The following is a 13,319-nucleotide window of genomic DNA, read 5'->3' as shown; positions in this document are numbered from 1 at the left end:
TGAGTTCCCGTACACTTTCGTTAAGGTTACGCCCGCAGGGAGTAGGGGAATCCAACAATAGTCTTGGTATACAAAGCCATAAACCGACTCCAGCAAGTCAAGTTAGGGAAGGAGAGGCTCTAGCGCTGTCTTGTACATAGAATCATTGAAAGCAAACGTTTTTTCCTTACACATCACATCTTTTTGTAAATTGAATTTCATAATTCTCACGGCAGGTGGAACATTCTAAACGCGATAATAAATTTTTAATAAATAAAATTACCACCATTATGATTTAATTAAATGTCGAGGCGCACTACAAAACAGAACAGACAATTGCTATACATTGAAGAGATGGACGGATTTTGTACTCGTTACCATACGTCATGGGAGGACCTCATAAAAAGCTGCTTCGAAAAGAAGGAGTCTCGAAACGATTCAATTATCGCTGCATTTCAATACGTCCTAGACATGGTCGTATTCGGAGATATGGCACAAATTATGGAATTCAAGATGCGAGAACTTGTATGCCGAATCTACAATAGTTATAAAAATATTTGCACGTCATCATCGGAAGGACCACTTGGATTGATGGTGGAGTTTTTGAGGTTTGCTAACGAAGAATTGAAATACACTAGACCAAACGTAATTGTAATCATTGCAATGGGCATTGCATTAATCAAGAAAGCAATCAGATCAAATTATCATATACAAGCAGTCTATATCGCACGATTCATTACGGATTTGTTGAAATTACACCTAACGGTTGAAATGGAAAGTACATAAAAAATCTTATCACGTGATATATTCCACTAGAGCTTCTACACATTTATTTTATTCTACCAGTCAAGGATGTCGAATGAACAGAAGTTCAATATTGTCGTGCAAGGTCTGATGTATCATCACTTATTGAAACTCAACATACATATCAATTGTGGTGGGCCACCAGATGATTTTCATCTAATACTCTCTTGTACGCCATTCAAGAATCTTCATACAAAGAAAGGAAGCATCAATAAGAGACTGTGCAAGTTCGTCGCAACAAAGTGCAAGTTGTTGAAGCAATACAAACACGGCGACAACATATCACCTGCGTTAATCAACGCTGGATTCAAGCGCCCAATAATCAGAATAAATTACTTGATGTCTTCGGAATTCATCAATCAAGAGAACAAACGAAAACTTCGGAGATAAAATAGAACTGTAATTTATCGAAATAAACAAGTGTATAATTGAAATAATAATTGTATTCTTTGTCATCATTGTAATGTATCCTACACAGCGCAACGAAAACAGCTTATGACTAGATTGGAGATTGCTAAGGAGACACTACATACAAGGATCTTCGCATGGAATCAGCGCTGGCAATCAAAGAGATTTTTACACGACCACACTCTATACAACACCGACACCCGAAGGAAAGAATTGTAGAAGAATCGATAATAGAAATTTAGAGGCATGTTACATCAATCTTTGTTTACAAAGAGGATCACTAATATTTTGCGAAAGCTTATTTTAAGAATTAAATTGCATAGTGTATATATTTTCTCAGACTATTGGACAGTTGACAATACTGTATTGAAAGGAATCTATCGTACAATTTTTTAATATATAGATTAAAAAGCTGTCTATATAGTCACACATTGTATACAATATATTTGTTTGTACATTAATTGCTAAAATTTATCAGATCACATTCCGGAGCAGTGGTGACTATCGGTAAGTGTTTAATTAAACTTTGAACTGCTGCCGCAATTTACGAACTCAGTTGTAGAAAGTGTAATTTTGCAGCTTTAGCTGGCGCACTTTGATACGCGAAGGTGTTAAGAACTCTTTCACGATGTCAAAGAATTTAATCGAGTGTATTGCTAATTTCTATATACTCTATAACGTAATGTGAATTCTCCATGACGCGGATAGTAAAAGTTACGAATATTTTTCGAACGAAATTTACTTAAAACTCGAAGAAATGGTCATCACTGATTATCACTAATAAAATACCCTTCAATGCTATTGCATCAGACTTTTTGGCTGAGTTTTTCTCCTTCACACGGAGTCATAACATAATTCCTGACACTAATGACTTTAATAAATATATTTTCACTTGTACTTTTGTGTATGGCTATCCTTTGCATGTAAATCGCCTACTGCACACCTGCTGTAACGGGAAAAAAATTGCGATTGAAGTCGACACAGATTGCAAAATGATGAAACAAGTCGGCCCAGGCTGAAAAATGTGAGCGAGTAAGCGCTCACGCAACCGTCCGGCCACGCTCCGCCCACCGCAGCAGCCCTCCACCCGAGCGCCGCCTGTCGCGCACTGGAAAAAGTCGCAAAAAAATTCGGCGCAGATTGAAAAATGATGAAAGAAGTTGGCCCAGGCTGAAAAATGTGAGAGGGCAAACGCGCACGCAGCCCTCCCCTCGCCGATAAGCGCGCGGACAACCCTTCGCACAGGCGCCGCGCAGGGAAAATACGCGACGGTGTACCAGACGCTGTGGGGTTCGAACCAGACACCAATGGAGCTAACTGGACACCGGTCTCCCTCGACTCCCCCTCCTACTATTGGACTACATCCATTTGCATTCACCGGAACTGGAGTTGTATACTGGGTTATTTATTTTCACCTCTCAAACCAGGGCTGCCCATGTGTATGTGGCAGCTGAAGTCTTTCACCGGGGTAACATACCAGAACAACTCCAATGAATGCTCTGCAAGCTCACCTCTAAAGTAAAGAAGCCTGATGCACCATGTCGTCAGGAGATCTTCTTTCTGCTACAACTCTTTGTGCTTTGTTTTACATTACCAAAAATAACCTTAGCAACCATTCCCATATCAGTGGTGTACTGCTGCGTTCAACCTGTTCAACTTGCTCTGGGCATCCTGTAAAGCCTGTGCAGCGATTTCATATTTCATATAGCTGGTGGACTTGAGCCCTTATTTGCTGATAACATTGGTGCCAATACAGTTGTTAGATGAGCCGTGTGACAGTGTAGAATAGAATACATCCTGTGCTTGCATATGCATAAAATTTACGCATGCGTAGAATATATTGTGTATATGTAGACGGGGGGGGTACAGCTAGGGGTAGTGCTGAAAAAATCCTATTTAGCATGTGTCTCCTATCGCTAAATATATCTATTTTCGTGAAACACTTCACAATTAGCACTGGCATAGTGCGGGTTATCACTGACGGTTGTATTTGTTTTTTAGCTCCCTTTGATCCTGGTTCCAGACGCATAAGGTTGTATGGCAGGTTTTTAGTGTTTTCAATCACAGCACTCAGTAGTTTCAGTTTCAGTTCTTTTCTATTTTAGTTAATATACTATTTGAGCCAAATGCTGACATTTCAGCTGTGTCAGCATGGTGCTCTTGCCCTTGACACGTATGTAATTGAACCGACATCCTCGGTGCAGCCTGCACAGCTGAGGACGCCCTGTCCAGATGGCGAATTGATGGACAGTTCTTTTACGAAGGCAGATTTCCACCAGTAGACCAAAAAGCATTTCAATTGAAACAGTACCAATAATTGCTGTTTCTTTTTCTCGTGTTGCAAAATATAGGGCATGTTACGTGACTACTGGGCGAAAGTAGTAGTAGATTATGGATGTATTACATAGTATATTGTAAACCTAAACAGTAAACAGTAATCAAAATAAATAAGAAATAGATACGATGCGCAGAATACTCTTGCAGAATACGCTACATGTCGAGTAGGCACGGTTGTTGTACCTGCTCACGTTCATGGCGTGCTCGACACTAAATACCTCATAAAACACAAATTCTTGCGTGAAACAAACATATTGTTAGGCAAACAATAAGTGCTTTGACAAAAGGAAATACGGCGAAAAGATGCGAAAAAGTAAAAAATGCGAAAAGAGTAAATCAGAATCGCTTGAAAGCGCGAAGCTCCTTCGAAGAACACAAGTTGCAACAAGGCAGAACAAAACATTAGTCCTCCTAATCTTTTATATTGATTAATGTACAAATTGTACACATTAATGTACTGACATATCGAACAACACATAGGGACAGCTTTCAAAGATTACAGCCGCACTTCACAACGCGCTTGCTTTGTTGTCCGATTGACAACTCCTACATGTAAATTGCAACGCGAGGCAACTAGCACACACCATTGCTGACGGCGATATACAACTTTGCGGTGAATAGCTAGAGGCTCGAGTGTCTCGGCATCAAAAAAAAAAAAAAAAAAACGGAGGTGGGTGGATGCTTGCGTTGCTTGTTGTGACTAGAGTCACTACATAGGGGAGCAGAGTAGCGACACTGAGCCACGCCGGCGAGCGAGGCCGCCATCTTGGGTCCGACGCAACTCCCTCGCCAGCAATGCGTCAGAGCCGTATATCGAGAGAGTTTGGCCATCTATTGATCTTTCGCCGCTTCACGGGCGGAGTCTGTTTTGACGTCATAGTCGTCATAGCACCCCCAAAAAGCCTGAATCCAAGCGAAATCCGCTTATCAGCTGGCAGATAGGCACCATCTTGATGCAGTTCACCGGCTGGTCGGCATGTACTACTGTCGCGCTCAATATAATCTTTCAGGATCACGGGCTTATGACCAACAGGCGCCTGTGAAATGGACGCTTTTTTACCAAACTGAAATGATTCAATGACGAAGGGGTCTCGAAGGACGCGGTAAGCACGTGTCTTCCCCCTTGCATCGTGACCAACGGTTTTGCATCAACATGGCGTCGGCGACGTGTTCCCTAGCACCTTCCCGCTTGCACCGTACACGTGACTGGGGCGGCTTAGCCTTGCCGGTGGTGCTCGACAAGTGCCTTGCACTTCGGTCGCCCGTTTACCGCGCGTACGGCGCGGCCACCATACAGTTCCCGGAACCGTTGCCTGTTCCGCGCGTTAAGCGCAAACAATTTGCTTTATTAATTACCGAGATCAACTTTCAAATTTGGATCCGTAGTTGCCAGCTGGCTTTCAGTGGCCCAGACTTCAGAGACGCAGCTATATTTCAGGATGTCAGGGAAGGGTTTCGTAGCCACATTGTCCGTGAGCAAGCACTGTATGGTCTTGTGGAGTGCTCTCGCCGCTGGCTGACGTCTACTCGTCTTTTCCGCCACGTTCAGGATGAGTGGCAAATCGTGTTCTAGCCAGCTCGCTAGGACCGTACTGCACTCTGCAACGGCTCTCCCGTGCTCGGACTGTTCGCTTGGTATGGTCAGTACGAAAAGCAAACTCTCCTAGAGAGTGTTGTTATCTAGCTTGTAAGACTGTAACGTAAAGCTAGTGTCTGTGCAAAGGGGACTACCTCCATAGGTAGCTCTCCTGCTTGATGACAATACACACCCGGGGGTTTCTTTCCTTGTCTTTGACGTGCTTCCCCATTTTGAGGGTCTGTTTGACATGTAAGTGATGTGAATGGTCTTGGTGCTGGGTCCAGTGACCCCAACCAAACCATGGCCAGCAGGCCGCAAGATTTTCCGGTGACACTGCCCTCTAATGGGTCTCGTGTCATCTTGCTGATCCCCTTAGTGAAGAAGAAAGAAGAAGAAAATCGGCAAGATCGTGAAAAGTATGCGTCATTTGGGAGGCGGCGCATGCTCCCTCGTAGCGAAATCAAAGCAGGCGGCTCAAACAATAAAGGCAGGAGATGGCAGGAAAAAAGGGCAGGAGATGGCAGGAAAAGGATGGAAAAGGGCAGGTTTCCATGGAATCTAACTTAGTCACAGCGATGGTAGTATCCGTACCGAGTCCGGTCCCAGATCAGGTTGTGGAGGCGGCGCTTACGGGTCTGTGACTAGGGTCACAAGGGAAACCTTCCCGGAGAAAGAGCAGTTGGAGGGCATTGAAACGGGCAACCGTCGAGTTTTGATGGAAATGAAAAGACCCGTTCCCAACTTCATCTACCTCCGCGGAAGGCGGGTTGCGTGCAGTTACGATGGCCTCTAGCGCGTGTGCCTACGCTGTTATGTTAAGAAAAACTGTGTTGCACAAGTGTGCACTCGTTGTTCCGTGATTGGTCATGAGTCGTGTGATGCTCTGTGTAAGCGCTGCGGCAGTGACCACGCCATAGCTTCTTGCAAAGTCAAGGCATGGTCTTCACGGGTTGTCGGTGACTGTGTCGCTAGACGCTCCCGTGGTGCCTGTTCCGGCGGTTGTGGGTAAACCTGAGCGTAAAACGAGCGTTTTTTGTTCCGTGTCTCCGGTTTTATCGTCGTTTTACAATGTACCATATCGCCTGCACCTTTGCACTTCTACCATTGACAAACCTGAGCGCTCCGTAGAGTTGGAGTGTAGCTCTACCGCACCCGCCGTAGCTAATGGAGCAGACGCAGTAACCGTAGGTGTGGCAGTTCAAGAGGGAACCAGCGGTTATTCCGCTGCAGTCGCCCTTGCATCTGTTCGGGTATGTAGGTAGGTACACTGTTAAAACAGAACTTCACCACATAGCACGCTCCTAGCCAACCATCATTCCGAATGATATCATTCTGTGCATTGATTTGTTGAAAATGAGAGGAGGCGCCTATCTGGGACAGATTATCTTGTCCCAGATAGGCGCCTCCCTCCTGTTTTGAACAAATAATGACGCAGAATGATATCATTCGGTATGATGGTTGGTTAGGAGCGTGCTATGTGGTGAAGTTCTGTTTTAACAGTGTAGGTTCGGGTAGGCATGGAGGGCGGCAACTGTGATATCGCCCCCGTGTGTGATTCCTTCGCTCCTGTTGTTGAGGAGATAAGCACTGTGGATGATGACAGCGTAAGTGCCGCGTCTTCCGAGTCCGATTGGTTGGTAGACCTGGAGGTGCGTGCTGTGATGCCTGGCAAGCCTCGCTGTAAACGGGAGCATGACTCCTCGGACGAGTCTCCTGAAGTAGTGGGAGACGCCGCCATCGTTGCTCACGAAATGTCGGCTCCTGATTCCAAGCGCAAGCCCGACGATCCCGATGTGCCTTGAGATATTATCTGTCAATTCTATGTTTGTGTTCTTATTATCCCTCTTTTTTATGTCCCAGCTTGACGATCGTGTCGCCACCTTAAATGCGCCTGGGTTTTGCAAACAGGCCATACAGTTGGAAGTTGTCAGCTGGGCGAAATTGGCTCATGTCGATATTCCACTGCTGCAAGAAACTAGGTCATTATCCGGAAGGGCTATTCAAATTCTAGAAACATCACACGGGGCCAAGGCATTCTTCAGCTGTGGCGAGCTGGCACGAGTATTTTAATTTTTCCGTCTTTTCGGGGCTCCGTGGTTTGACATGGATACTGATGGGAGGGTGGTATCTTTGGAACTCCAGCTTGACGGTAAATCATTTCGAATTGTAAATGTTTATGCGCCTGTACGTCGTAGTGAGCGATCGCACTTCTTGCGTCGATTGGGCACTTTTCTTTTTGACAGCCAAAACTTGATATTTGCTGGTGATTTTAATTGCACGACCGACCGCAAACACAGTAGGCAGGCGTGCAGAGAACTGGAGCGCCTTGTAAGCGCCATTGGCTTAACTCATGCCTGGTCTCACGTTCATGACGACAGATACGAATTCACTTGGGTTAACTGCCGTGGTCATCACAGTCGGCTGGATCGCTTCTATGCGTCTCCGGGAATCCTAATTATGTCTCTGGGTGCAACACGAAACCGACCGGCGACCTCACTGATCATCATGGAGTCGTTTTATCCTTGTCAGGGCTGAAGAATTTTCGCACCGGTCGCTGCCTTTGGCGATTGAACGCGTCTTTGCTAGAAGACCAGGAAATTAAAGAAGATATGCAACATTGGTTGTCGGAAAAATGTTCCGTACCCGATTTTGGGCCCGATCACTGGGAGGCTTTGAAGCTGGGAGCCGCTGATTGCTTTCGATGTTGAAGTAGACGGGACGCGCGTGAACACCGGGAGTGTAGAGACGCACTCAGGCAGGTCTTAGCTATTCTACGCCACCCCGGCTCTCGCAGCCATGACTCTGCATCTCATATCGCGGATGTGCAGAGGCGCCTGATGGCCATGAGAATGCGCTCCTGGCGCAATTTCGCAGCGCAGCGAAACGTCGAACGCTGGTGTCGGGAAGCATGCTGCTTCCGCTTACTCCTCCGGCGCTATGTGGCAGGAAACCCGGCCTCAGATATCGCCGTTGTCCGGTCAGCTGACGGCTCACTTCTCACACAACCTGATGACATTCGAGCTGCAATGCGTGAGCACTGCGCCGCCATTTATCAAGAGTCATCATCCATCGAGCCGGTGATTAGCCCAGAGTGCCCACTTCCAGTAAAAGAAATCGAGTTTGCAGAGTGAGGGTCGTTCACGCAAAATGAACTTTTTGGCGCCGTTTCGTCAATACCGAACGGGAGTGCCCCGGCATCGATGGCCTCCCAGTCGAGTTCTACAAACGTTTCTGGAGGGTAATTGGCGGTGCAGGACCCGGATGAAGTAAGAAGAAAGCAGGACCCGGATGCGTATCCCCCCACAACGCTTTTGGCTTTTGACTTCCGACTACAAAATTCTAGCCAAGGCGCTTCTCCTACGCGTTTCGCCGCAGTTGGAGAAGGTCTAGCTTGCACCCATGTCAAGCCTGTTCGGTCCCTGGCAGGTCATCGCTCAGTTACGCTCAGCACCCTCTCGGCAGTTCACGCGCGCGTCGGTCGCGTGATCTTCCTAGTTTTCGTCCAGCAACGAGGCAGGAAACATGTCCGTGGCTGTCGCCACGCCCGCCAATGCGAGATCCGCACTGTGATTAGTTTCCATCACACTGAAGGGCGTCGTGCAGCAAGGTGTATGGCCGGGATTTCACGAGTGTGAGTAAAGTGCGGAAATGGTGTGAACAATTCAGAGAAGGGCGGTGCTGTCATCAGGAGTTGTGCTTCTCCACGATAACGCCCGTCCTCACACTGCGACCTCTACTCAGAAACTCCTCCAGTAGTTCAGCTGGGAGGTGTTCAACCATGCACCGTACAGCTCTTGACCTGGTGCTGAGTGATTTCCCCCTCTTTAGTCGAATGAAGCAGTGGCTGGGAGATCAGCGGTTCAGCACCAACGAGGAGCTGCAGACCGCCGTAACAAGATTGCTCAGTGGACTGGCGGCGGCTTTCTGTGACCAGGGAATAGAAAATATGCTTCCACGCTACGACAAATGCCTTACCGAAATGGCGATTATGTTGAAAAGTATCATAAAGGCATTGAAATCTTTTGCGAATTGCCGCATTTTAAAATTTGCTCAAGGTTCCGTGTTGTGGCTGTGTGGACCTTGAAAAATAAAATACCCCTCGTGACTACGAAGTATTAGAGCATAACCCCTAGAAGCACCGCTTTTACTGTTGGAAAGACGACCAGCTTACGATTTGTGAGTCTAACAGCTTTTGGAGGAGCATCACGGTAATATTATATGGTCGTTTAGGCCTCGAAAATATGCGGTCATCACCGAGAAAAAAAATATGTAGGAACACAAGGGGAATAGCGTCTAATCACGTGCTTCCACCAAAGATGTAACCGATAGGCGCGAAGTCAACAAATGGAATTCAAATTGCAGAATATCCGTACCTTGAAGATGCCCCCTTCGAGATAATACTCACTGCAAAATTAAACAGCAATTCTTCGTCTACTCTCGAATAAAAGAAAAAAATGAATATAGGGAGAGCACTGACCAGAACTTGCGCGCAAAATATTACAGAATAAAAAAAGCCCCAAAAGTTCAAAAGCCACGACAGACCACGTACATGCACTTGGAGATGAGATCTCAATCTATAGTAGTGTATACAAAAAATACGTAAAGCACGTTCTTCTCTATGACAACACTACTTACGATGCCGATAGCCCTCTTCCCTTATTTGTTTCATTGCGACATTGTGACAGCCATTCCCAGGACCTTTTTTTTCTGGACTGCCGAGCAACGTTTCGCACCAGAATGTCCGTGCACCGAAATGTCCGGATCCCGTATCGGAGGTTGTGAACTACCGAAATTTTACTCGTATAAGCGGCACCGCAGATAAGCTGCAGCACGCGTTTTTAGGGACATTAAGAAAATGTTATGGCAGATAAGCCGCGGGCAATAAGAGACGACTGATTTGCGCGACAAAGGAGACCACAGAGAAGGCCATAAACCCTGTGGTCCATACTCCGGGGTCAGCACAGTGTGGTCAGTGTGAGGTCAGGTCTATAGAGTTCTACCAAGATCGGATTGTGCACTTGTCGGGCGTTTTTCATGGATTGATGGGTCAGTGGTCTTCCAGAAGACGTGAATCACTGTCACAACTTTCCTTAAAGCTGCTTGGGGGAATGCACCAGGAAGATCAATCTACTCGAATCTGTACCCGTCTCTGTTACGCACAGTTCGTGCATCAGCAGGGCGGTGCTGTTCCAGGGACACTGTCGGCCCTTTAGTTAAAACCGGCGTATGGGGAAAAATAGCAGGAAAAAATAGTCGTCAGATAAGCCGCAGAGCACCCGTGAGAAAAAGAAAATCGCGCATAAGCCGCGTCTAATACGCACGAAATTACTAACCGGCCCTTCCATTTTGTCCCGCAAGGGGCGCCAGTGACTGCCAGTGATTTTCAGCGCCTCCTGGACGAGAGCTATACATGCATCTATAAAGATATATAATTCGAGTTACAGGAAGAGGTTGTCGAATTAATTTTTAATCCGATTCATCTATAGCTAAGCTCGACCTACCTGTCAAAAATCAAAGCAACCGAAAAACAACCATTTGTGTTTACTACTTCTTGCTCGATTGGAACGCGCCGCATTCCTCCTCCGCTTTCCCCCCTCCCCCTTCCTTTTCAACAACACCTTGTTCAACCGAAACTGAGGGCTTATCGTTATCTGTGTAGACATGGCTCCACCCCATAGAGGCTCTATCACCTTGGTGAAGAAGTACGCCGATGACGGACGTCGGAATAATCAACTAAGGAATCACCATAGACGATGAGAAGGATGATACAAATTGCTCGCAATGCAGGCTGTTGCCTGCTCCCGTTGCCCGTTGGTCCTCGTTGTTGTCTTGTTATTTCGTTCGTGCTTCTGTTTGCTGTTGGTCGTCAGGTAAGTGCATCTTCGTACAGCTCTGTCGCAAGTTTGACCTCAATAACGTGTTACTGCCTCTTACCGATTTCTTGCCGATTTCTCTCGAAACGGAATGAAAATGGAATTTGGTTTTTGACAAAAGCGTACTTTTGTTTTGTTTTTTTCAGGCATGGAGTTCCTCAACGTCGCTTTGACCATCTTCCAATGTTTCTGCCTGGCGGCCACCACGTTTTTGTTTTATCTTGTTATCTTCGAGGACAACGATGTCCTCAGGGCCGTCTACATGCTCTGCGGCCTGGTCTCACTCTGCCTATTCGCAATAACAGACGAGGACATCAGAGCCACATTGTGGAAGAGTGAGACCGAAGAAGCAGACATGATACCACAGTTAACAGTAGACCACTCAGCATCGGCTCACATGCCCACGTGTTGGTTCCAAGAAAGCTCTACGACTGTAACTGTGGAGTGAGGTGGTGACGGGCTTGTAAATGGCGTTCGCTTTTCTTGTTTTTCTGTTGTTTTTTTTTGTCTTTTCGTTTTTTTTCGTTTTTGCATGTTTTTTTCGTTTGTTTTTTTTTGTTTGTTTTGTTCGTTTTTGTTTCTTCGTTTTTGTTTGTATTTTTAGTTTTTTTCGCTTTTTTCGTTTTTTTGTGTTTTTGTTTTTCGTTTTTTACGTTTTTGTTTGTTCTTCCTTTTTTCTTATTTTTTGTTTGTTTTTCTCGTTTTTTGTTGTTCTTTTACGTTGTTTTTGTTTCGTTTATTTTCGTTTTTGTTTTTGTTTTCGGTTTTATTTTCTTTTTCGTTTTTTTGTTTACGTTTTGTTTTCGTTCTGTTTTCTTTGGTTTTTGTTGATATCGAAAAAAGAACAAAAACTGCTAAATAGCTTTTTATTTATTTATTTATTTATTTATTGTAAATAGCGTTGATGGGGGGGGGGGGGTTGGAGGGCGTGACTCAGTTGCATGACCTCATCCAACTGAGTCACAAGCGAACCGGCCTCCACGTGGCGCCCTCTGGAAACGGCAAGGTAGCCGGCTAACGGTTCGCACAGGACAATTTGTCCCGGACTCGATTACGTACGTCAGCTGGCTCTCACTTCGAAAGTCTTGGCTAGCTCCTCTCAAAACCGTGACGGTCGCGCGTCTGGAGCTTCTAGGAGCGCTTATCTCCTCCAGACTCGCGAAGTTCCTTCAGGAGAACTTCAAGCTTACGACGACGAACCACTTCTGGTCCGACTTTACCATCGTGCTACAATGGATTCGTGGCAGCGCCACTAAGCCAGGCCAATTTGTCGAAAACAGAGTCCGAGAGATACGGCAGAATGTGGACCGGAGCAATTGGTCGTATGTACCATCTTCGTGAAACCCGGCAGACCTGCTGACTAGAGTTCTTTGTGGTTGCCATGATGATGTCGTGGCACAAGGTTTCCAGAGCATCAGTGTCGGCTACTGACGCTAATCTGCACCGACGGCGGTAAGGTAGAGTTTCCGTCGCCAGAGGTATAGAGTTTCCATGCCATTACATCCAACGTGCCGCTACATTCATCGTGCTGGTACATCCAAAAGCGAGATAGTACATCCATCATGCTTTTACATCCAACGAGAAGTTACATCCAACGTGTGCTTTCATCAATTTTTGGCTGATACGGTCACAGGCCACTACGTCCAACGGCGTTCTTACATGCCCCGGCTGTGCTGTCTGAGGTTTTTCCTGGGCTTTCCAACTACATGAATTACAATGAGGTGAGGTGTTTCATCGCAGCAATTGCGCTGCAATAACTCAGTGCATGTGAGTTAACATATGAGCGGGAAGATGACGATGAACAGTTACGGATTTAGGGGAGGGCAGACGGGGCACTTGACCCGGGGCCTCCACCACAAAGTGGCCCCCACCAGTAAAGGTCTGTCCAAGGGAAATCTGTTTTGCATGCCTGAAACGCATCCTTGAAACGGAAACTTGGTAAAAATCTGCCCTCCGTCCACGCATATCGACCCCGAATAACACATTGGATAGACATAGAATACACGAGGGAGCCCCCACAGCACAGTGCCCCGGGGCCCCCACCACTGTAAATCCGGCACTGCGTTGAAGAGCTTAAGCGTGCCTTTCGTAATCGCAATCATGGAAATGTTCGCTACAAACACGGGCAGTCGATGGCACCGCGCCGTCTTTCCATTCCGGCGACCCGATCGCTTCCTGGCATCACAGGCTGTGCGTCTCCTCACTGAGAAGCATATGACATTGGATGCTCCGCGGATAATGACGTGAATTAGGGCAACCAACCATCCAACATCGTCTCGGTATGTCGGCGAAAACCACAGGATGCGACTGTGATAGAGTGCGACCACCGCGCGGAAACT

This window comes from Ornithodoros turicata, unplaced genomic scaffold (assembly GCF_037126465.1).
Source record: "Ornithodoros turicata isolate Travis unplaced genomic scaffold, ASM3712646v1 Chromosome69, whole genome shotgun sequence".
Lineage (NCBI taxonomy): Eukaryota > Metazoa > Arthropoda > Arachnida > Ixodida > Argasidae > Ornithodoros > Ornithodoros turicata.
This window is presented reverse-complemented; position numbering follows the sequence as displayed.